At 38.3% G+C, this 21,354-nt stretch overlaps 1 protein-coding gene across 3 annotated transcripts in view; it reads left to right on the forward strand.

The window, feature by feature from the left end:
• The first annotated feature begins 1,893 nt into the window (after window positions 1-1,893).
• Window positions 1,894-21,354, forward strand: part of IPCEF1 (interaction protein for cytohesin exchange factors 1) — a 160,432-nt gene continuing 140,971 nt past the window's right edge. For all 3 annotated transcript variants that reach the window (XM_081044331.1, XM_081044332.1, XM_081044333.1), the window contains exon 1: window positions 1,894-2,112. The gene's annotated coding sequence lies outside the window, so the exon portion shown is untranslated. The remainder of the gene's footprint in view (window positions 2,113-21,354) is intronic.

Raw genomic sequence — 21,354 nt, forward strand, 5'->3', positions numbered from 1 at the left:
TTTTGAGTGTAGGCTGACCAAGTAACTCACTTCTAACAAACAGAGTGTGGCAAAAGTGTTGTGCTATCACGTCTGGGAATAGGTTACAAAATATTATGACTTCTGTCTTGCTCACACTCTGTTTCTGACAGGTCAACTGAGCTGGGCAGAGAGTGGAGCTGTCAGGTGTTGGAGTTGCTGATTCAAGCAACAAGCCCAAAATGGAAGCGTTACGCCTTTGATCACTTATTGTGAGATCATAAGCAAGAGTCTACAGCTGGAATCAGTGCCGACTCCCCTTGTTCCATTGTCCCCATGGTGCCCTTGTGGAGGGTCTGATGCAGAAGCCCCATGTGTTGACGAAGTCCCCAATAAAAGTCTCCGGCAGTTTCATTGACCTTGACGTGTGTGTATGTGTGGGGGAGGGGACTAGGAATAGAGAGTACTGACTGAGTAGAGCGGAAAAGTGTCTTCAAGGTTTCCCTGTCCTCCCTTCGTGAGGAGGAGCGGCACCTGAAGAGGACCTTGGCCCAAGGTCTCAGATACAGAGGCTTAGGAATGAAGGCACTGGGCTGGGAATATAAATATGCCACAGAGCATGACTGACCACGGGGCCCTGACCTTGACTACAACTCCCTCCAGGCACTACATGTGCTGGTTATTACCAAGTCTAGTGTGCGGAGCACAGCTTTCCCACTGAGGCCTGCCAGGTGAAGGCCTTTGTAATTGCCTATGGGCAGATCTGAATCACCACAGAGTATTCTAACCAGGATCAGAACACCTCGCTCTCATTCCCTTTCACTCTTGATTTTTCGCCCTGAGGAAGCCAACTGCTATTTTAGTGAGTTGCCCTAAGGAGAGGCCCATGGGGTAAGGAACAGAGGGTGGTTATAGGTCAACAGCTAGCATTGATCTGAGGCCCTCAGTCCCCCAGTCCCTGAGAAATTGAATCCTACAAACAACTACAAGAGGGGGCTTGGAATCCTTTCCTTTTCCAGCTGAGACTTGTGATGGCTGCCGTCCCAGCTGACCCCTTGAATGTAACTTTGTGGGAGATCCATAGCCAGAGAACCCCGCTAAGCTGGACCCAGATTCCTGACACACAGACACTGGGAGGTAATAGGTGTTTGTTGGTGGAAGCCTCTAAGTGTCAGGGTGGGAAGGGTAATCTGTTATGCAGCAATAGATAACTAATATACACATGCTCATGGTCTAGTAACCACAGTTTGAAACTCTGCATTGACCATGAGTTCATTTCTAATTATTTGTTTCCTTTTTTTTTGAAAGTAGAGTATGAATATAGTGAGATTGCATTCTTTCCCAAGGAGGTATGAAGAAACAAGATGCTGGTGTTGAAAAGGAGAGTGGGGGGTGGAGGGCAGGAATTTATTGGTGAAGACTTCAAATACCTCTAACTTTCAGTCTGTCATTTTCCCTTTCTGGCATGTGAAAGAAAAGTTTTGAATTTAGAGAATCGATTATGTGTGCTGCAAAAGAATGGCAGGCTAAGACTTATTTGTATCCTAAAATACTTTTTACAAATTTACCTGTCCCCTCTATTTAGTAGAGTATAACAAACTTTCAGGAGAAGAGAAAGAAGGGCAATTTGAAAGAAGAGAAAAAAGGGGAATTTGGGCCTAAAAGAGGCTGATGATAAAAAAAAGTGGTATCTCAACTACATACACCGAGAACAGCTCTGCAAATAATCTCACCCTCCATGCCTGTGAGTAAACAAACATCTTTGCCTGCAAAACAGGAAAACAAAACCATGTAATGATTCATACATGTGTCCTGGGAATGAATACAATGGGTCGTGTTCAGCGATCAATGAAGTCAGAGAGCTGGGATGTGCCTGCTTTGCATATATCATATCCTGGATTTTGGAATCAAGGACAGGTTCGTTAATAGTAAGAGGGAACAACAATAAAATTGGGGAACTAGAGATGACACTTCCTCTTCTTTCGAAAGAGCTTTACTTGCTGGTCAGTTTCTAATGGTAGTCTGGTGTACACTGAACCTTCAGAGCCATGGTGGCTTCAAGTGGAGCCCTCAACTTTTGCCTCAGACGATTATGAGTTTTCTGCCTTCAGGGAGAAAGAGCCAGCCCTTGGATTCACTGTCTTTTCATTGCATGTAAGTAAAATCACTCATTGGTTGATATTATGTGGAGTTATTGCTTGGCATTTCAAGATGGTAAGGCAACTGGTACACTCACGCTCTTTTTAGAACAGTGAGTTCTAAAATGTGACTCTAGGGGTATGATGTTTGTGCGGCTCTTCAGAAACCTTTCGCTGTGAGGTGCAGTGCTAAAGGCACTCTCTAAAGCTGTTAGAGCTCTGAAGGAGAGAGTTGGGTGCTCACTCTGATTTTCTTTTTTTTCAATGGATGCTGTACTGATAGTTTGTTGGACTGCAGACCATGGGCTTAGTTTAGAAAAGAACAATTCAGCCCTTGTTTGGGTCCCGAGGAGTTCATGTGGGGAAACGCTCTGTTGAGAAAGCATATTCTTTGTGGAGAATCCCCCTGTGTATGCAGACAGCAGGAAGGGATTGTGCTTTTAGAAAAAAGTCACAGGCTTGACAAAATTTCTCTGTATGAAAACAAGAACTTAGGTGATGTTGGTTCAGAGATGATTTTTTCCCCCACAGGGCACCTGGAGCATTTGTTGTTTTTGCTTGTGTATATGTGAAAGAAACTTAGCTAGAGGAGGCAGACTTATAACTCATCAAGGCATATTTGACTACAGTTGTGGGCTTTGCGAGTCTCTGGGGCCTGTGCATTCCTAGTACTTTCCTAGGAACATTGAAGAGTCTTGCGTAGCGCCTGATCCCTCTATAGCTATTTATTTTACGTAGAAACAGAAAGAACACAGGTCTCCTCCTGCTCATACCATACAAACAATGAGGAAAAGACTTCAGTTTGCCTATTTGGTGGTGTACTCATTCTTTAATGTATTTTTAAATTTCCTTTCTTTATATATTAGTGTCTTCTCTGGAGAGGGTCCATGTCTAAACTCTTGTAGGCAAGTTGCATTAAGCAAATACACATCATCTGAGTATGGAAATAGGAAGTTCTTTCCTGCGGTAGCTTGCTGTGGCAATAAGAGATAAGAAATTACTTCATGACTATTGCCTGAGACTTTCCTTTTGACTCCCGTGTCCTGCTTAAACAGCTCACTTCTGCTTTCCATCCGGCGTGGAGGCTAGGGAGTGTGAGCTGGAAACCCAAGCACAGGTTGACAATTTGCAAGCAGGCTAAAATAGCAAATGGTGTGTGAGAGTGAAGAAAATACTAAAACATAAGCTTTTTGAAAAAAAAAATCCTGCAAATGGGGGAATTACTGTACTCTCAGCACTCAGAGCAGTGCCTTTCACATAGTGTGCTCTCAGTTGATATTTGTTCAACGAATGAATGATTCGGATTGTTCATCAAATGATTGAGATAGGGTAGCTTTTGTTTTATCTCTGTTGCCCAGACACTGAAGGAGATGGTCAGAGTGAAGGAAGCAGGAGAGGAGGAGACTATGCAGGTGGGAAGAGATGAAAAGAGACGATACAAAGCCCCGCGGGTGGCAACTTGGCAGTGAAGGGGGAGGTGGAGGCTGTGGGGTTGACGTGGTAGTGATGGGGGTGGTGGGACAGAGTTGGAACTGATGGCGGAGGGGATGGTGGACTATAGTCTACAACTTTCATCAAGATACATCACAGTTCTGTCACCACAAGGATCCCTAATGACCTTTTTATAATAACACGCTACTGAATTTGGAAACACCCAGTTTCTATGTTTCTATGAGTGTCAGTGGACCTACACGGAGGGTCTTTATAATCGGTTCTACATATTAGTGCCAGCAGCACAGATCTAGAGACTGGGAGACTGAAGTGCTCTGCTTGGGACATATAGCAGCTGGGGGCTACCAAGAAAGGCACTTAGCTTCACCACTTACACGTTCTCATCTGTAAAAGCTGAGATAACAAAACCTAACCAGTAGGCTTTGTTGTGTGGACCCATGGAGATGAAGGGGAAATGCTTCGAAGAAAGTAAAAACATTATCAACCCATGTCTCTTTCTGTCTTTTCTCATTTTCTTACCAGGTAGAGACTCAAATGGCATAGAAGAGCTTTATTGGCAGAGGAGGATTAGATTAAAGGTAGTAGGGAGTGTTATGTGTTGACTTGTGCCTTTCCCCCTCAAATGCTGAAGTCCTAACTCCCAGTGCTTCAGAGTGGGACTTTAGTTGACGATAAAGAGTTGTGGATGTAGTGAGTTAAATTAAGATGAGGTCATAATGGAGGGGGCCTCTAATCCAATAGGACTGATGTCTTTATAAGAAGACAGCCCCATGCAGACAGAGACACACAGGGAGATGACGTGATGATGAAGACGGGGTGATGATGAAGACGGGTTGTAGTGATACAGCTGCAGGCCAATGAGCACCAAGGAATTGCCAAGCCCACCAGAAGCCTAGAAAAAGGCAAGGAAGGGTTCTCCCCTACAGGTTTCAGAGGGAGCAGGGCTCTCCCAACACCTTGATTTCAGACCTCTGGCCTCCAGAACTGTGAGAGAATACATTTCTGTGGTTTTAAGCCACTCCATTTCGGGTATTTTGTTACTACAGCCCTAGGAAACTAATACAGGGGTAAAAAAATAAAAATCATTTAAAATGCTAGGAATAGACTCATCTATATTGTTGGCAAGCACTTCTAGGGACCAAATCCAACATGACTCATTTCTCTGACTTTAACCTGTGGCGTTAGGCCTCGAACAGTAGAGCCACTTCATTGAACGGGATGAATAACGACACTGAACAATGAAACACATTTACAAATTGAAAATCAGGCTATTGTGTAATCTATAAAAAGACATCCTTTCATAAACTGAGTCGAGCTAGGGCTTCCAGATTATTATCCTGATGTGGTCATTTGCTAGATAAGGAACATTAGTGTCTATTTGGGGTGATATTTACTTCCCTAAGTTGTATATTGAAAGACAAGTTCAAATATTCTGAATTGGAAAATTATGCAATATGATGGCATTTTGGTCCAAATATAAAGCCTAAAGCTTCAGTCGAAACATATAGCAAATCGAAAATCCCCAGTTATGGAAACTTGGGTCATTTTAGTGGTTTCATCTATAATTGTTGATTCCTTTAATACATAAAGTTAGTGTGGTACCTACATAGTTATTTTAATTATGGCATAAACAGCTAGGATTTCAAGCATATTCTTAGGTTTCTCTGCAACATAAGAATCTCTTCAATCCCCTTTTCAGTAGAGTTTAAATTGCCCTAATTCCTATTACCATAATTATCTCTAGTAGAACAACATTGTCTTAGCAGGAAAACATCATTGTAACAAAGGCAATTCATTTAACTTGCTCAAAACTAAAAACATCTTTTTTTTCCTCCTCCTCCTCTTAACTGTTCCACATTTAGTTTTATTTTAGACTTGTTATTAATTTTACATACTCTCTTTCAAAATTTCAACAGAAATTTGTGACTGGATAGATTCTTTCAAATTTGAACAAGGTAGAATTCCTTTTTTTCTTGGCTATCATGTAGAAAAATGCTCTTAGGAGTCTTGTGCACTGATCTCTAATGTCCGAGAGAAACAGAACATTTAACCATGTATAGGCAAATTTACATGTTGATTACTGAAACTTGGTGTAAAATAGGAAAAAACAGACCTCTCAGAAAGCAAAGAAATGGACCCGACTCAAAATTCTTCCCAGGATCCTCAGTTTAACATTGTTCACTTTTATTTAATGTTTAACTTATTATTTAAATTTTTATTTTTCAATTATAATTGACATACAATATTATATTAGTTTCAGGTGTACAACATAGTGATTAGGCATCTATATAACTTGTGAAGTGATCACCCTGGTAAACCTAGAACCTACCTGACACCATATATAATTATTACAATATTATTATTTATATTCCCTATGCTGTACTTTATATCCACATAACTATTTTGTAGCTACCAATTTGTACTTCTTCATTCCTTCACCCCTTTCACCCTGCCTCCCAAACCTCCTCCCATCTGGCAACCACCAGTTTATTCTCTATATCTATAAATCTGTTTTTGTTTTGTTTGTTCATTTATTTTGTTCTTTAGATTCCACATATAAGTGAAATCTTATGACATTTATCTTTCTCTGTCTGACTTATTCCACTCAGCACAATACCCTCTAAGTCTATCCATGTTGTTGCAGATGGCAAGATTTCATTTTTTTATGACTGAGTAGAATTCAATTGTATATATGTACCACCTCCTCTTTATCCATTCATCCATCAACCACACCCAGGCTGCCTCCACGTGGACCTTGGCCATTGTAAACAATGCTGCAATGAACATATCGATGCACATGTCTCCTTGAAGTAGCATTCTGGGTTTCTTCAGATAAATATCCAGAAGTGGGATTATTGGGTCCTTCTTTGTCTCTTGTTGTAACCCTTGTGTTATTTTATTTTTAAACAAGTTTTATTAAAACACAGCTAACATACAGTATTGTATTATTTTCAGGTGTATACCATAGTGATTCAACATTAACCTACCTAAAGAAGTGACCACCATAAGTCCAGCAACCATCTGACACTGTACCACGCTATCACAATATTATTGACTATATTCCCTATGCTGTACATTACATCCCCATGACTTACTGTGTTTCCCCGATAATAACACCTAGCTGGACAATCAGTTCTAATGCGTCTTTTGGAGCAAAAGTTAATATAAGACCTAATCTTATTTTATTATAATACAAGACTGAGTCTTTATAATATAATAATATAATGTAACATAATACAATATAATACTGGGTCTTATATTAATTTTTGCTCCCAAAGACGCCTTTGAGCTGATTGTCTGACTAGATCTTATTTTCGGGGAAACAGGGTATTTGTTTTATACCTGGAAATTTGAACCTCTTATTCCCCTTCACCTTTTTCCCCTCATTGTTCACTTCTATAGAATATAATTTGGTGCAAGACGTCACAATTCACGCAGAAGACATTTGGCTACACTTCTACTAAGTCGTGTTTTAAGGAGGTAATCTTTAATTCTTTTCAAAACCCGAGCAAATGGCTATGAACATGTAGACCATACTTTTTAGGCTCTTTGTTTATGATTATGCTCTTTGGATATCTCAGAGTACAGCACAATGTTGAGAAGGTTTAAAGTAGTTTTGGTCCTTGGTGTAATCTCATTACTTTTTGGAACATGTTTGAAGATTCTGCTTCTTTAGCAACTTAACAGAAACATTTTATTAATTTACTTAAAGTGCAGGTCAGGTATAACAACCTTGTTCTTTCTAGCTGTTAAAAGCCTGAATCAATGTGTGCTAAAGGCCTTATCTTTTGGTTCCTGTTGGACCATAAATGACAATCTCTCTTACCATCCTGACCAAACAGGCAAAGAATTGTTCTCAGTCATGAGTGTGAATGTTAATCATATAATATGATGAGCACCCATTTTTGAATATTTAACATTGAACCAAGGGCCTATTGAATACCAAATATTTTCCAGGTATTTCATTGCAAGAGAACAGACAAGACCATCCTAAAAGTTCACTTGTAATCATGTGAAGTAATAATACTTTTTCTTGGGTAGATTCAGTTGCAGCCGTTCTCTCAAAGAGAAGGATCTGAGCTAGAATTCTCGGTCAAACATGGCCAAGGTTTTCCAGCTAGAGCTGGATTTTACCCTAGAACACAAGCTACTAAGATTTCCTGTACTGGAATTTTCAACTTGATTAATCAACTAGAACTGCTTTTGCGTAGGTAATGGGGACTTAAGAGGGAATTGTTGAGCAAGGTTTGAGTTAGGCACCAGACTATTATTTAGTGTTATTTTGTGAACACTCACAAACATTCCAAAGTTACGTACAAATCAGTTGCCTCAACAGAAACATCAGCTATTCCAAGCCCAGAAGCCAGCACGAGAAGACATCAGAGCATTCATCAAAGCAGAGTAAGTAGACATAGCAATAAGGCCCAGCGAATCCCTCCAAAGCGACTTTGTTTTAAGTTTTGGTGTTCCCGGCAGTAGCAGAGTCCTAGACACGGGGTATGATCATTTCCACTTTGCATTAAATATCTATTCCTGGGAGCTTTGTGTTGGGAGCAAATTAGCAAGAGATTCCCCTCTCAGTCCTGGACTGCGTTCAGGCATTGAGCACTACTGTGTACTTCCCACAGACTCATGTTTCTTTTCTTACCAAGTGGATGTGGACCTTTTGCGAATAGATGGAGGCCCCTGGCCAATGAGGCTTCCCCAATAGTGCTGGGAACTATCTGGGCAGTGAGAGCCACTGAGGTGAGCCGTCAAGAGAAGGTCGAAACAGGGTTCAAGAGGCTCCTTGTTTCTAATTGTAGTTTCTCAAACTGGCTGCACACATTTGCACGTCCCCAGTGGCTTCGTGTCACATGTCATTACTACTGTTATTATTGACAGTTAACGTACACTGTCCACTTACTGTCTGCCAGGGAAGATGTTAAAGGCGGTCTACTGTCTAATTTCTTAATAACTCTAAGAAATGCTGTTATTAGTTAGCTCCTCTTTTACTGAGGAAGAAACAGGCTCGGAGAGTTTAAGAACCTGGCTCAAGGTCAAACAGTAAGGGGTATAGTCATGATCCCAACACCAAAAATTTAATCTGTAGTCAGAATTTAAACCTGGGTCTGTTTGAACTGAGAGTCCAGTAATATATGGCTGCCTTGAGGGCATAAGGAAAAGGACGCCACAAGATTTCCTCTTTTTAGATAAGGTTGCTTTGTGCTAGTCCATCTTTCCTCCCATTCCTGGATCTGAGAGAATATGTAATCTAACCCCATCTAGGCCAGAGAAAGCTTATTTGGGTGAATAGTATAATGTTAGCAGTGCTTGTCACAGATTTCCCTGGGCATTGAGGAAAATCTCATTCCTAAAGATATTTCCAGATCAAAGCTGACGACGGTTGGGGCAGAGAGATGGAAAATTTGCTTCTAAGAATTCAGATTGAAAAAGAGGAAGAAAATAGAGATCAAAAGATAGGAAGGCAGGATTTTGAGAGGATGTATTTAAATAGTCTCCATTCATGTCTTCTATTTATTATAAGACCAGAACAAGTTTTTGAGAAAAAATTAGTAAATATCAAATTAGATAAAGGAAGGGAAGAAAGAATCTCTTTAGGCAAATACTTTGAATTCAACCTCACACTAAATTTATGTTATCAACTATCTTGTCATATATTACTTAAGTTAAAAAAAAATTCCTTTTCTTTAGGGCACATACTGTAATACATGCTTATTGTCAATAATACATAGAAAGAAGGAGAAGATTAATATTTCCTATGACCCTACCACACTGAAATAATCATAGTTAACATTTAGGTGTAAAATCTTGAATATTTTTGTCTTCAGATATGTGGGTATTTAACAAAAATGAGATAAAAGTGTACTCTGACATATACAATTGTATTGCTAACACATTACATGTTTTTGATATAATTTCCCATGTAGGAATCAGTAGCCAATTTTTCTGAAGGTACAGGCAATACTTTATTTTTCTTTAAAAAGAATCACAACTTCCATTTATATTAATATTCTCAATGTTGTCTCTCATGGCATGTATGATCTAACTAATTTATTTTAAGATTTATGAATCTAAATTATTTGGAGCAGTCAGTTCTTTGAGCAAGTCTGTTCTGTAAAGCAGGTGGGATGGTTAAAGAACATATGAACCTGGCTGCGAATCGCAATTTTGCCACGTATTAGCCGTGTAACTTTATGTGTTTATTCTTCTTCACTAATTTTTTTAAAATAATTTTTTATTTTTCAATTAAAATACAATATTTCATTAGTACGACATACAATGTCACTATTGACATACAATACTATATTAGTTTCAGGTGTACAAGATAATCATTAGATATTTATATAACTTACAAAATGATCATCATCCCAGTAAGTCTAGTACCCATCTGACACCACACATAGTTACTACAATATTATTGACTATATTCCCTACCTTGTACTTTACATCTCCGTGACTGTTTGTTTGTTTATTTGTTTATTTATTTATTTATTTATATTTACTTTTATTGCTTACTTTTTTTTTAAACATTCCGTATTATTTTATATTCATTTCAGCTGTAGAGCACAGTGGTTAGATATTTATATCATTTAAGAAGTGATTCCCCCTGACTAGTCTAGTACTCACCTGGCACTGTTTATAGTTATTACCTTATTATTGACTATATTCTTTATGCTTTAGTTTACATTCCCATGATTAATTTGTAACTACCAATTTATACTTCTTAATCCCTTCACCTTTTCACCCCGTCCCAACCCCCTCCCATCTACCACCCCAACAAATCATCTGACACCATACATAGTTATTACAATATTATTGTCTATATTCCTTATGGTATACCCTACATCCCATGACTGCTTTGTAACAACCAATTTGTACTTCTTAATCCTGTCCCCTATTTTCACCCACACTCCCAACCACCCCTCCCAAAATGGCAATCATCAAAATGTTTTCTGTATCTATTAGTTTGTTTCTGTTTTGTTTGTTCATTTTATTCTTAGATTCCACACATAAGTGAAATCACATTGCGTCTGTCTTTCGCTGTCTGATACTCCACTCAGCACAATACCTTCCAGGTCCATCTATGCTGCTGCAGATGGCAAGAACCCATTCCCTTCCCTGGCCAAGCAATATTTCATTTTATATATATGTGATAAAAATTACAGTGAATGTTTAAATACAAGAATTTTTTACAGTAAAAGACACATTGCCATTAATCCCTCTCAATATGCCCCCCACGAACTCGCTTCAAACAAACATCCCATCATTCTTGCCATTTTTCTGAAGCAGTTCTGAAAGCCCTCTTTGGTGAGTGTCTTTAGTTGCGCTCTTGTGGCTGCCTTAATGTCTTGAATCTTTTTGACTTTGGGGACGAGCCAGAGTCCCATGGTGCCAGATCCAGTGAATAAAGTGGATGAGGGCACACCATCATGTTTTCATTGGACAGCAATTGCAGCACCAGAAGCAATGTGTGACATGGAGTGTTGTCGTGATGGAGGATGACTCATGGCACACTTTAAAACACACCTTCTCTCAACCATAGCTCACACCTGACTGACTGCACCGAAGTTGAAACTTGTCACATACTGTTACTAAGTTTGAATGCACCATGTCCTGTATTGAAGATCCCTGCCTTTCTGATGGATGGCACTTGGCAACAGCATTCACCATATTTTGTGACCGCAACAGAAAGGTTCCATGTTACACATTGCTTCTGGTATGGCAATTTCTGTCAAATAAAAATATTATAGTGTGTTATTCTCCTTACTCACTGGATCTGGCACTGTGCGACTTCTGGCTCTTCCCCAAAGTCAAAATGACCATGAAAGGTAAATGTTTTACATCAATTCAGGACATCGAGGCAGCCAGGACAGAGCAACTAAAGGCACTCACGAAAGAGGACTTCCAGGACTGCTTCAGAAAGTGGCAAGAATGATGGGATAAGTGTGTTTGAAAAAAGGGGGAGTATTTTGAGAGGGATTAACGGCAATGTGTCTTTTACTGTAATAAAATTTTTAAATGTAAATATTCACCATACTTTAAAAAATATGTAGGGGTCTTGTTTTCTTACCCATTCAGCCACCCTATTTTTTGATTGCAGCATTTAATCCATTTACATTGAAAGTAATTATTGATTGATATGTAGCTATTGTCATTTTATTATTCATAATTTTAACAATTAGTGTCATCTTCCCTGTGCATTGAGCCTTCTGGTGGACACAAAGAAAAAAGCTGAAAGTCAGGCAGCAGGAAGGAGAAGAAAAAGCAAGGAGCTTGAGAATTCACACACTGTATAAAAGGCTCCCAAACTGACGTAGCCTGGCCAATTTCCTGCCTGATTTTGTTCATTACACCCCAGTCACAGTGCTCTCAAAGGCTCCAGTTTGTTTAAATCTAGGACTTTTCTCAGTGCTCGTCTTCTTGGATTCAGCATCCCTTTCTGTATTGATTACATCCCCAAATTTGCCCTTCGGTAGACTTCAAGACTCAGTGCTTCCTGCTGTATGTTAATGACCTGTACTCTAGCTCTCTCAGATTTCTTCTCAAGCTTTTCTACTATAGCGTCTTATCTGATTGAGTTCTTGGTTCCCTGTCTTGCTGTCTCTTGAGAGAGTTTCTCTCTTAGGAAGTTCCCTGACCTCAATTCTCTTCAACTTCTATTACACAATATGATTTGAACACCCATCTCTCCAGTCTTGCTCTAACTCTGGCTCCTCACTTTTGTTAGCAGGGTTTTCCCCTCATTTATACTGACATTATTGCAATTCACACGTGTTTAACAGTGAATCATTACCCAATCTTCTCTGGATGGTCTCCTTATATTCTTTTGAGAATTCATGGAGAATTGATCAAAACAAATGTACTTGGTTAGGTATAATTAAAAAACACACACTATTAGGTGCTCTTCCTCCCTCATTTAGCAGTTAACATTGCTTTATCCAATCACTCTGTGCATTAATATCGTATATTTGTCCCTGGGTCAAGGTAGCTTTGTTGTCTAATACTTCTCTTCCTAGCCAATCTAGTCATTTAGGTAAGAAAAGCTTTCTTCATTTTACCTACCTGTTCATGCCAATCAATAGCCCCCAGCGAATTTTGGCTGTAGCCAAATCTCTTTTCTTTCCTCCTCCCCCCAGCTTTTTGTACCTCTTTCTCTTCATTACCCAGGCACATTTGTCCAACCCCTCTGCCCTGTCCTTTGCCTGCCCTCTCAACACGTGTCCTGTCTCCTGGTGTAAAGGAAAGATTCTGTGAATCTTTTGCTTATTTAAATGTCATTGCAAGGCCTGGGCCTTTTAGTATGACAAAGACTCAGTTTAGCTATCTATTTATGATGCAGCCATTTCCATTGAAAGTCTACTCTCTGTTCTCTTGGAGAGCCTAAAGAAGTTTCACATAATCACATTTCAGTGTCTACATCTTAGGAGTGGGCAAGTAGGAAGCTGTTTTCTCAAAAGTCTTTTTCTAGCCTCTGTTTTTGTTCTACTCTTTGAGAAGGAGACCTTCTTGTAAATCCTAAATGTCCATTCACATGGAACCTCTGAGCTATGACTGCTTTACAATCAATCTACCGAGTGTGTTGGAGCACATTTTCTTAAACCAATACAAAGATTTTGTGCTGTCCATATGTGGGGCAGAGAGTAATACACCCATTGAAGAAACTGAGGCTCAGAATGGTTAAGTGGCTTGTCCTGGGCCACATTACTAGTGAACGACTGAGCTGAGGCTTGACTCTAGTTTGCTGTCTCTTACAGAAGGTTTTCCCCCTTTGAAGCATTCTGTTGCCTGACCCTTATCAGTAAGTTGTGTCGACTGGAAAAAATAAGTCTCTGGAAAACATACGAAAAAGAACGGTTTATTCGGGAAAAGAAAAAGAAATGAGGTCACCCCAGAAGCGTGCGAATGCACACTTCCCACCAGTGCGCCAAACAGCTGCCCGCGTTGAAGAAGAAAAAGCCCAAATTCCCAGATGGCTCTTCTATTTATTAACATCCCTCTCCTGGAAGTTACCACAAATTTTAACGGGAAGTTAGGACTAGAGAGTTAACAAGGGGCCGAGCTCCACCCATCGACCTCCCAGCTCTATGGTTAAGTATCTTAAGATGACACTTCACTTTTATCAGTTGTCTCTACTGATTTATCATCTAGGTCAAGGTTGAATTCAAGTCTAATCATCTGCTTCTCACTGTTTCCCAGCCTGAGTCATCCCATCAGGCATGTATTCTTAGTCTTACAGTTGGATAGGTTGGGAGGCCTCTACTCACCTGTCTTGGAAGCCTGATGCCAGGGCTTAGAATCAGACATCAAATCTATTTTATCAAGGAGGGACTTCAGACTGCATTTACTCTAACCTGCCACTTTATGGATAGGAAACTGAGGTCCAAAAAGATTTTGTGATTTCCCAAATGTGTAGAACTTGTTAGAGATAACACTGTTCACCACCTACCATGTTTCCTTGAAAATAAGACTGGGTCTTATATTAAGTTTTGTTCCAAAAGATGCATTAGGGCTTATGTTCAGGGGATGTCATCCCTGAAAACTCATGCTAGGGCTTGTTTTCCAATTAGGTCTTATTTTGGGGGAAACACGGTAGATTTCCTGACTTTAAGACTCTTTCTATTGTTAAATCTGGGTCAAAATGAACACATTCATGGGAAGGAAAGGTCTTTCAGTAGTAATGAGCTACTAACACTAGTGTGTGAATTAGCCAATCAGATCTTTCCAACTGAGAGCTAATTTGCATTGCCAAATCATCTGACTCACTTGTCCCACCACTTGGATCTGGTAAGTGTCTAAATAATTTAGACCGTCTCAATGTTAGCAGCCCAACAACAAACACAGCATCATTTATTTCTGAAGATTCTTTCACCTTTTCTCATGTGAAATGTCTTTCTATGTAATGAGGTATTGTCCTTTGTGTATGAAGATGGTAGTGATTTACTTTATTTTACCCTTCCTCTCTCCTCATACTCCTTTCTGTCAAGGCTTTGCGTGTACAAGATGCTGGGGTTGAGGGGGTGGTCTGTGACTGAGGAAAAATCTAAATGAATTGGCTTGTTTGAGGATCCAACCATGACTTCAGTTTCAGGAATGCTCTGAAGATTGTAAGGAAATGGAGTTGATCTAGCTTTGGGGGTTTTGAATATGAGACAGTCCTGTATTTGCAAAGGCAGGAGTCAATGCTGGCTTTTCCAATGGATCAAATTTCTTTCAAGTCTCCCTAACCACAATCCTCTGCAGAGTCCCCAGTAGGCCTGCTTCAAGACCACCTGAGAACTAAGATGTCGTAAGATATTTTGGGGCCCTCCTGGTCACACATATCTGTACTGACAACTTTCGCTGACATTATAATGAAACTGTTTTACAACAGAATTCCTACCCAGTCTCCCTTTCTCTCTTGAGCCTCCATCATTAAATGACAACCGTGGGTATTTGTGCTGACTTTCTACCTGGTGGTTTCTCCAATGCTTTAGAAATCTGTGTAAGATGGGGGTTGGAGAGGGCACTTGTAACTTGTGCGAATTCAAGCAATACCTTCACAGAGGGCTTGCATCTCCAGTTCCATTTACCAAAGGAGAGAATCTCTTCAAAGTTTTTCAGTATTTTTTTAATCAAAAAGTTTTTAAACACATGCTCACACAAAATGACCAATTTTAGCTTCTTGACATATTAAGCTTAGATTCTCAGGTCAGTATTTGTTATTCATGAGCTTTTACCAGAAGATGAACTTGCCTCATAAAAAGTTATTAATAGGTCAAATCGTGAAGTATGAAAATGTCACGTTCCCTGATTTTTCAGTTGCATATTTCCTGCATATGAATTAATGAAAATATAGTGGGATTTTCTTAGTGGGAACTGCACCTTTTAAATATGGAAATAAAAGATTCCTTTATTAAGGTTCATCTTTAGCTAGTAGACTATAGAAAATTCTGTGTGAAATCAGGACTGAACAACGTTGTTTGTGCCCCTGAAAACTTGGAAGTTAGGTTTAGTGATAAAAATCAAGAGATAATCAGAACTTAGAAAGATTCAGTTCCATGGCTGAACACACTTGTGAGGGCCACTGTAAGAGAAAATTCTTGGATTGTTTTTAAAGTTGCATTCCAATCAAACTTTCTTGGACAGAGTTTAGTTGAAAGACAGGCTATAATTTTAAGTCTTGTTGGTATTCTGTTAAAAGGAAGGCTATTCGCGATCACATTTTGATTTGGAGGAGTGGTTTGAATTGGATATCTTTTGTCCCATACTTAAAAAAAAATTGGATTCTGCATTTGTTGTTATTGCTGTGTTCTATCAGAGAGGATTATCCTTATGAGGAAGGAATCTGGTGGACAATATTGGATTTCAATGGTTCTAAACTCACACACACTTAGCCTTTTTCATTTTCTTCTTGCCAGGGGACCAAGAGTGTGCTCCTTGTGACAGAGGTATGTTGTGCTGTAATTCTTGCCCATGGAAGCTTCAGGTTAGCTGTGAGCTAATAAGTTTTTACAGCATGAATTCCAGAGTTGGGCCAGGGAGTATGCTGAATTTACTGAGAGGAGAACAAAGATTCAAAATGGAGACTTGTCCCGATTGGAGCTCAGATTATAATTTCTTTGATGTCAGGAGATCTATTCTTTTTCATCATTTGTTTCCTCAGTCTTTCTGGTACAGAACTTTCTTAACACAGGCTGATGTAGGTCTGTTTGGCAGACAAATGAGTAGGGACTCCATGAAAAAATAATCTGTTTTCTTTTTTCCATGCCTCATAAAGGAAGTCATGACATAGTCGTTCATGTGAATAGTTACTTACAAATATTACTCTTAGTTGATTTTTATTTTTTTATTTTTATGTTTTTTTAAAGGAAAGGGGAAGGAGAACTCAGTCCTTTTTTTAAAAAATTTTATTGGGGAGTATTGGGGGACAGTGTGTTTCTCCAGCGCCCTTCATCTCCAAGTCATTGTCCTTCAATCTAGTAGTTGTGGAGGGCGCAGCTCAGCTCCAAGTCCAGTCGCCATTTTCAATCTTTAGTTGCAGGGGGCGCAGCCCACCATCCCTTGCAGGAATTGAACCGGCAGCCTTGTTGTTGAGAGCTCACTGTCTAACCAACTAAGCCATCTGGCTGTCCCTCTGGAAGCTCAGCGGCAGCTCGTTGTCTTCAATCTAGTTGGGGAGGGCGCAGCTCACTGGCCCATGTGGTAATCGAACAGGCAACCCTGTTGTTCACAGCTTGCACTCTAACAAACTGAGCTACCCGGCCGCCTCACCTCTTAGTTGATCTTTAAAATGGCAATTTTTAACATTTCAGTGTTTTAGGTTGAGTAGCACTTCATATCACATTAATCAATCGTAGGGCATATATTGGAATTGAATGATAGCTGATTATTATTTATTTGGCTGTGTTCCAAAGCAGTAACATTGAATACTTAAACTGCTTAATTTTGTTAACGTGAGATCAAGAATCTAAAATAATAAAGTAGAATGTGACTCTAAAATATCATCTGGTCTCAAGTCTTAGATTTTACACATGACAACTTTATGGTTGAAAAGAATCTGGCTCTACTTGAAGTCCTAGGGCTAACTTGTGGCAGAGAGAAGGGAGGAAGAAAAGTTCAAAAATTAATAAAACTTCTTCATTGAAGGATTTCTTAGGGCCACAAACATGCTAATAGTACATAATATTGCAATGCTAATGTGCGTTGAAAATATCCAACGTGGGAAAACTTTTTAATGATGTGGAAATTTCATATGCAGCATTTCCCAATTGATTGGCCAACTAACCCCTTTTTGACAGAACATTGAGCAAGCCTAGAGTTCATCAGCCATACTTTAGAAATATTGTTCTTTAGCTTACCCAATCCTTTAACTAAAATATTGCGTTTTTTATAAGTGAAACAAAATCTTAACAGCTGTAAATTTACATCTCATTGGTGTAGTTGTTCAAGAGATGCAATGAAAATGAGAACTTAGGACACTGATGGAAATTATATGTATATGGGTGACAGTAAAGGTCTTTGGGTTTTTTTTTTTTTTGTCCTGAATCTTCAGGATGTAACTTAGATTGAAATTCTAAAATAATGAATTAAATAGTAAGGGAGTGAGAGGATTAACTCTCAATAGGTAAACCATAAGATGAAGGCAGAGAGATTTGAAAGGTTTTGTTGCAAGGAGAACAAAATTCTTAATTATATGGATACCGATGGAGGCATGAACCATGAACCTCTTTTTGCATCTTCTCCCTCAACAAGGCCTATCCAAATTATGATGACGACAATTGTGTCAGTCCAAAGATTGTGTTCCTATAGTTACTATTTTATATAAAACTAAATATATTCACTTGTATTAAAAAAAGTCATATCCAAAGAAAACATCATAAGTTATAGTCAAGGCTGTACAGACTGAAAATAATTCATTTGAGATTTTTATTATTCTCTCACCAGGAGCATGGTAGAGCTTTGAGGATAGATATCTATGCTGGTTGCTGAAGTTGTATTTCCAGCATTTAAAATAGTGATTGGCCCAAAGTAGATGTTCAGTAATTATTTGTTGAATAAAATTATTGAGTTTATTTAATCAACTAGTTATTTTTTTTATCGAAAAGGTAATGCAGACATACATTTAAATTTTTAAACATTGTAAAAGAACACAGAATGGAGTTATATTTACTCCTCACTCAAGACGTCCAGGTTCCCACCATAGAAACAACCACTGTAACCAGTTTGTATAATCTTCTTCTAGAGTGTTTTATGCATATTTAAACTTGTATACACACATGTGTATATGTAGCAATGCATATATAGTTATTTTTACAAAGATAGAGACATACAATATAGATTGTTCAACATCTTGATTTTTTTTCCACCTAAGTATCTATTTTAATAGCATATATCTTAAGAATTGCTTTCTGATAAATGAAATATTATATCTCATTGACATTTTACTTTTCATCTCTGTAGGACTGAGGTTGACTGTCTTTTCTTATGTTAGAAACCATTTGTGTTTCTTTTCTATGAACTGCTTCTAAGTCCTTTCTTGACTTTTCTATTGGTTTAATGGTCTTTTATAACTGATTTGTAAGAGGTCTTTATATATTAAGGAAATGAGCTCATTGTCATATGCATTGAAATATTTTTCTCAGTTAATCATTTGTCTTTGACTCTGTAAGGTTTTTTCCTGTGTGGAGAAAACTTTTTTAATGTAGCCACGTTCATTAATCTTTTTGGAATTTGGGTTTTGTGTGCTCAGAAAAGGCTTTCATGACCCATCCCCCCAAATAAATAAAATTTTCTATATTTACTTCTAATAGTTTTATTATTTTATTTTATACATTAAAATCTTTGATTCACCTGAAATTTATTTCAATTACAGACTAACTTTATTAGATGTTTTCCACTTGGCTAGTTAGTTGAATAAGCCACATTGCTCCTACTGATTTCAGATGCCAACTGTTTTATATTCTAAATTTCAATGTATGTAAGCATTCATTTTAAAATTTTAACTTTGTTATTATAGAAAATTTCAAATGTATAAAAGCAGATAGTGAATAGTGAGGAAGATGACTTGATAGGCAATATTTTGACTTTTTTGGGCTTGTCTAAGACTAGAAACTTTCATTTCTTTCAATCTAACAACTTCACATGTATAACTTGGAAATACAAAGGATGTTTTATTTAACACTGATCCCCCACATTGCTCCAACATAATAAAACAAGCAACCACCTCCACAAAGGAACACTTAAAGTTTCCGTAATTTTTAAATGCTGAAACACTGTTGATTGCAGGGGGTAAAATATCAAACAATATAATTCTATTTCCCTTCTTGCTATCTTTCTATTACTCTGTGCTCCATGACTAGGGATTCTTATAATCACCTGGAAAAATTTGACTTAACTAAAGAACAATGTCAACAGAAATTATTCAGTCAATTTTCTAAGCGCTTAAATAGATTTCTAATTTTCTTTCCAATATAGTTGCAAATAGAAGCTATTGCTTGGATGACAGTGCATATTAGCATATTTTATTTTGTGTTTCTGGCAATATTTTTATTTTTATCTTAATCATCTTTCAGTATATACTTAACTAGATCTGGTGAACTGAAGGCATGACCAGTGTCAAAATATGCTGCATTGAAATATAATCACTGTCAGAGAATGAGAAGATAAGCCACAGACTTGGGGAAAATAGTTGTGAAAGACATAGCTGATAAAGTACTGTTATCCAAAACATACAAGGAACACTTAAAACTCAACAAAAAGAATGTGAACAACACAATTAAAAAATGGGCAAAAGATCTGAATACACATCTCACCAAAGGTACAGATGACAGAAGCATATGAAAGGTGCCGCACATCTTATGTTATTAAGGGAAATGCAAATTAAAACAATGAGATACTATTACACACATACATACATACATACATGGCTGTTGGGAATGCAAAATAACACAGCCAGTTTTGGAAGATAGTTGGTGATTTGCTGCAAAACTAAACATGTCCTCACCATACTATCCTTCAATTGCACTCTTTGGTATTTACCCAAAGGACTTGAAACTTAAATCCACATGAAAACCTGCACAACAGATGTTTACAGCAACTTTATTCACAATTGCCAAAACTTGGAAGCAACCAAGATGTCCTTTATAAGGGAAAGGATGAACAAACTGTGGCACATCCAGACAAAGGAATTATTCAGCCCTAAAAAGAAATGGACTATTAAGCCATGAAAAAAACAAACATGGAGGAAACACAAATGAATATTACTAAGTGAAAGAAGTCAATCTGAGAGGCCAACAGACTGCATGATTTGAACTGTGTGACATTCTGGAAAAGACAAAACTGTGGAAACAGTAAAAAGATCAGTGTTGCCAGAGGCTGGGGGAAGGGAAGGATGAATTGGCAGAGCACAGCGGACTTTTAGGGCAGTGAAAATATTCTGTATGTTACTATCCTGGTGGATATATGCAGTTACAAGTTTGCCAAAACTCATAGCTTGTACAACACCAAGAATGAAACCCAATGTAAGCTATGGACTTTGGGTGGTTATGATGTGTCAGTGTAGGATCATGGTAGCAAATGTACCATCTGGTGCAGGATGTTGACAGTAGGGGAGGCTGTATGTGTGTGCGAGTAGGGGGATATGGGGATATGGGAACTCTGTACTTTCTGCTCAGTTTTACTCTAAACCTAAAATTGCTCTACAAAGCCAAGTCTAATATACATACATACATACATACATACATATGTGCGATGTACATTAGTCTTGAAATTATGATCACATTATTGGCAAATTATTCTTATGGAAAATTAGGAAATTTGATACCTGTCCCATACTCATTACTGAATAAGGTTGCTATATGATATATTTCGATAATAGAACATATCAGAAATCTCAGTTCTTCACAAAATTTTATATGGAATTGGAGAACCCATTTTGTAATAGAAATTGCCATAAGGGATCCTCATATACTCAGAATTAATAAGCACTATTAAAATCACTCGATATAGCCACCTGGCCAGGGGTTTGACTAGGCTGTTTTACCCTGCTCAAAAAGCATTTCACATAAATGAGATCACATTACTATCCTGTTTACAAACCTTCACTAAGTACATTTCCACTACTTGACCTGAGCCTATAAAGATACATGTGGTCTGCCCAGCCTACCTCTGACTTGTCTTTTAATTCCCTCTCACTTACCCTGTTCTAGCCACACTGACCTTTCTGTTTCTCAAATTTATGGAGACTAAACCCATACTAAGGAGTTACACCCACAAAACTTTTTATTGAGGTATAATTGATGTTTAATAAGTAAAACTTTCTGAA

This window comes from Rhinolophus hipposideros (assembly GCF_964194185.1).
Source record: "Rhinolophus hipposideros genome assembly, chromosome: 3".
In the NCBI taxonomy this organism is placed as follows: domain Eukaryota; kingdom Metazoa; phylum Chordata; class Mammalia; order Chiroptera; family Rhinolophidae; genus Rhinolophus; species Rhinolophus hipposideros.